This window comes from Silene latifolia, unplaced genomic scaffold, assembly GCF_048544455.1.
Source record: "Silene latifolia isolate original U9 population unplaced genomic scaffold, ASM4854445v1 scaffold_182, whole genome shotgun sequence".
In the NCBI taxonomy this organism is placed as follows: Eukaryota; Viridiplantae; Streptophyta; class Magnoliopsida; order Caryophyllales; family Caryophyllaceae; genus Silene; species Silene latifolia.
The window spans coordinates 104,182-109,244 of NW_027413153.1; the positions used below are offsets into that span (position 1 = coordinate 104,182).

A 5,063-nucleotide genomic window follows, 5' to 3' on the forward strand; every position below is an offset into this window, starting at 1 on the left:
AGTGAAGGCGATAGTCTCAAGTTTCCGGATCGACTTCTTCTTTGTGAGAATATCCTTCATGTATTTCGCATAGGCCGGAACGTGATTGATTAATTCCGTAAAAGGAATTGAGACTTCTAAGTTCTTCACAATTTCCATGAACTTTCCAAGTTGATCATCAAATTTAGGCTTGGCTTGACGACTTGGAAAAGGAAGTCTTATCACAATGGGCTCCTTTTCTTTGGCTTTGTCTTCATTTTTCTTTGAACTTTCTTCTTTTGATGATTCCTCTTCTTTGGGACTTTGCACCACAACTTCATTCTTACTAGCTCTCACAACTTCATCCTCAACTTGCTCCTTCGGTGCTTCATACCTTGTACCACTTCTCAAGTGAATGGCACTAACCGTTTCATGTCTAGGGGATTACCTTGAGGTGGTAATTGCCCTTTTTGTCTTTGTGAGTTCGAAGATGCTAGTTGGGTCAATTGTGTTTCCAACATCTTGGTGTGAGCTAGAATGTTGTTGATGGTGGTATCCTTTGCTTGGCTATCTTTTTGCATTTGAGTGAAAAATTCTTGTTGATTCTTTTGCATTTGAAGGACCGCTTTTTGGACATCAAAACTTTGGTCATTTTGGTGGTTGTATGGATTTTGATTTTGATAACCTTGGTTTTGATTGTAAAAGGGTCTTTGATTTTGATTTCTCATGGGTGGTGGAGTGTATGTTGTTTGAGGGTTTTGAACATTTTGGCTTTTGTATGAGAGATTTGGATGGAATTTGGTGTTTTCATTGTAAAAATTTGAATAAGGGGTACCGCTTTTGTAAGCTTGGAAAGCATTGACTTGCTCGGTTGTTCCCCTACATTCACTTTGATCATGACCCAAAGTTCCACAATTCTCACATATCCCACTTGGGATTGATGAGGATGCCGTCATGGCATTGACATGATGTTTTGATTTTGAGTTTTCCTCAAGTCTAGCCATAGCTTGTTCAAACTTCAAGTTGATAGTGTCAATGTGAGCACTAAGTTGAGCACCCAATTGAGTAACGGTGTCCACTTCATACTTTCCTCTAGTAGCCTTGCGAGGCCTACTATATTGCGAATTATGGACCGCCATTTCCTCAATCTTGTTCCATGTTTGATTGTCATCAACTTCGGTGAACATTCCATTTGATCCCATATTGAGAATGTTCCTTGAATCTTCATATAAACCATTCCAAAATTGTTGCACTAAAAACCATTCGCTAAGTCCATGGTGAGGACATGAGCGACAAACACCTTTGAACCGCTCCCAAGCTTCATACAAAGATTCTTCATCCCTTTGTTTAAAACTCGTGATTTGAGCTCTTAGTATATTGGTCTTTTCCGGTGGGTAGAATTTTTTGTAGAAAGCGAGAGCTAACTTCTTCCAAGAATCTATTCCAAGGGTGGCCTTATCAAGGCCCTTCAACCATTGCTTTGCGGTTCCGATTAACGAAAAAGGAAATAAGACCCATCTAATTTGGTCTTGAGTCACGCCCGTTTGAGAGATAGCATCACAATAATCGCAAAAGGTTTCCATATGAGAATGAGGGTCCTCACTTGGCATGCCCCCGAATTGGCTCCTCTCAACTAGTTGGATGAAGGCGGACTTGGCAATAAAATTTCCGGTAAGATGTTGTGGGGTAGGAGTACCGTTTGGTAGATTCTCCTCGGTGGGTGTAGAGTGGGACGAAAATTTAGGCATTGTAGGTGGATTTTGTGTGGTATTGTTTAATGGGTTCTCTTCTCCTTCTATTGCGAAAGGATTGACAAACTCACTAGTGGGTTGAACAACTTCACCAACACCTCCCAAATTCCTCCTAACAAGTCTCCTATTATTCGTCAAGGTTCTTTCGATTTCACGGTCAAAAGGTAACAAATCTCTTTGTAACCTTCTAGACATGCAAAATATCAAACAACTAGAAAACAATTAGAACAAACCTTGAGGAGTTTTACTTCCCCAAGGTGAAAAAGACACAACTAAAAAATAACAAAAGAAATCTAAAATCAATTAAACACCGCCCCAAGAACGGCGCCATTTTTGATCGGAGCCATTTAGTTCACAAATTAAGCAATTGTGGTCGTTGGTCAATGGTCGATACAAAACACAATTTATACTTCACAAACAACTCTACAAATTAGTAAAGAGGCAAGTAAAGGTCGGATCCCAAGGGACGGGTATTGAAAACGAAGATTTCTATTGCTACTAGTGGTGTCTAGGGGTGTCACAAGTTGGGTTGATGTAGAAGGTTACTAAACTAAAATAGCAATGAAAATAAACTAACAAGGTAAATGGAATAAGGGTGTAAACAATTGATTAAAAGCACTAGGGTGTCATGGGTTCATAGGGGATTCATGGGATATGATCATACAAACATGTTCTCAATTTATAAGCAAGCAATTATTGTTGTGATGGATTGAGTTGGGTTATATCTTACAATCCTAGGAAAGTTTGGGTCCTGAGCCGAATCACATAGATTGTACAACACCTACAAGTCGACTTAATCTTTCCTACTTAACACATGCATGATCTAACAAGACTCGAGTTGGGTTATGTCTTACAAGTCAAGTTGAAGAGATAGTAGATGATAATAAATGCAAGGATTCATAGGCTTAGCATTTCATCAAACATAACATGTGCATGTATTAAGATCAAAACAAGCAAGCAAATAAGATATGAAAGCATATTGATTTAAGCATGAATCATCCCCATGTTGGTTTCCCCTAATCACCCATTAAACCCTAGCTAAGAGACTACTCACTCATTATCATATTGATCATGCTAGAAAGGTTGTCAATCATACTAACATAATGAAACATGATGAATAAATGAAAGTAATTAGCAATAATTAAAAAGGGATTAAGAGATTATACCTACTAATGATTCCAATAATAAAGCAAGAATAATAGAAGTACTTGAATCCTAGATTGAGAGGTTGTCAATCTCCCAATAATAACCCAAATGATCTTCAATTACCCAAAATAAAGTAAGAACAAGAGAGAGATTAAGGAACTAAAACTTGGATTAAAACTTGATTAATATTTGATTACAATATTGAAGAGAGATTTGATTGATATTAACTACACTAATTATTGATTAGAAGAACATGCTCCTCTAATTAGACTAATGGGGTATTTATAGTGAAAATTAGGGAGGATGCATTAGGGTTAACTAAGGGTTAAACTAGTAATTACACTTTTTAAGTTGAGCAAGGAGACTCCGGTATTTAATGAGAGAAGGGCGTCTCCATTTTGTAACTTGAAGGACGAAACCATGCTGTACTGTGATCCGAGCGGATGGAGGTCGAGACGGACGGATGGGGCATGGACGATCCGAGCGGATCAAGGCGTAAGACGCTCGGATTAGGCCTGGGGATCCGAGCGGATCTGGGTAAGGACGCTCGGATTGAGTGGCGGACGGACGGATCATGGATGATCCGTTCGGATTCTTCTACAGCGTCATTCCTTCTTCTTTTCTTTCCTTTTCTTCATAGAATCCTTGGGGATTTCCTTGGGGACTCAAGGATCCTTTCTCAACATTGATCTTCTACTTAGCTATGTACAAAGGCCTTCTAGTCTTGTCTCTCCTTGATGCTTGGTCATTGAATACGATCCATTTAGCCTCGTTTTGCCATGAAAATGCAAGATTCTTACTCCTTTCCTACCAAGGGATCAAAATCTCAAAGAATATGCAAAACAAAGATCTAAAGATAAGAAATGACCCAAATAGGCACTAAAAAGCATAGAAACAATGGTAATTCGGGGGCTAAATATGCGCCAATTATGGTCGCATCAAGCGTTTTTCCCCAAATTTAAATCCCGTCCACGATAGGGTATCACCCGTCCTTCCCTAGGGTTTAGTTTTGGTTTTACTGTAACAGTGTTGTACTACGAACAACCTTTGTTTAAGGAAAAGGGTTTAGGGTTGGATTAGGCGGCTCCGCGAAGCGGTGCCGCCTAATCCAACTCTAAACCCTTTTCCGTCCCGTTTTAGGAGCGTTTTTTCCCAAATATAAATCGCGTCCACGACAGGGTATCACCCGTCCTTCCCTAGGATTTAGTTTTGGTTTTTTTGCACCACGATTTTTTAAGGAAAAGGGTTTAGGGTTGGATTAGGCGGCTCCGCGAAGCGGTGCCGCCTAATCCAACCCTAAACCCTTTTCCGTCCCGTTTTAGGAGCGTTTTTCCCCAAATTTAAATCCCGTCCACGACAGGGTATCACCCGTCCTTCCCTAGGGTTTAGTTTTGGTTTTTTTGCACCACGATTTTTTAAGGAAAAGGGTTTAGGGTTGGATTAGGCGGCTCAGCGAATCGGTGCTGCCTAATCCAACCCTAAACCCTTTTCCGTCCCGTTTTAGGAGCGTTTTTCCCCAAATTTAAATCCCGTCCATGACATGGTATCACCCGTCCTTCCCTAGGGTTTAGTTTTGGTTTTATTGTAACAGTGTTGTACTACGAACAACCTTTGTTTAAGGAAAAGGGTTTAGGGTTGGATTAGGCGGCACCGCTTCGCGGAGCCGCCTAATCCAACCCTAAACCCTTTTCCGGCCCGATTTAGGAGCGTTTTTCCCCAAATTTAAATCCCGTCCACGACAGGGTATCACCCGTCCTTCCCTAGGGTTTAGTTTTGGTTTTTTTGCACCACAATTTTTTATGGAAAAGGGTTTAGGGTTGGATTAGGCGGCTCAGCGAATCGGTGCCGCCTAATCCAACCCTAAACCCTTTTCCGTCCCGTTTTAGGAGCGTTTTTCTCAAAATTTAAATCCCGTCCATGACAGTGTATCACCCGTCCTTCCCTAGGGTTTAGTTTTGGTTTTACTGTAACAGTGTTGTACTACGAACAACCTTCGTTTAAGGAAAAGGGTTTAGGGTTATATTAGGCGGCTCCGCGAAGCGGTGCCGCCTAATCCAACCCTAAACCCTTTTTCGTCCCGTTTTAGGAGCGTTTTTCCCCAAATTTAAATCCCGTCCACGACAGGGTATCACCCGTCCTTCCCTAGGGTTTAGTTTTGGTTTTTTTGCACCACAATTGTTTAAGGAAAAGGGTTTAGGGTTGGATTAG

General features: G+C 40.8%; 1 non-coding gene across 1 annotated transcript; it reads left to right on the forward strand.

Moving 5' to 3' along the window:
* The first annotated feature begins 1,227 nt into the window (after positions 1–1,227).
* On the forward strand, positions 1,228–1,334 carry LOC141638135 (small nucleolar RNA R71). The gene has a single exon (XR_012542017.1). It is a non-coding gene; the product is annotated as a small nucleolar RNA R71 (small nucleolar RNA).
* The last annotated feature ends 3,729 nt before the right edge of the window (positions 1,335–5,063 follow it).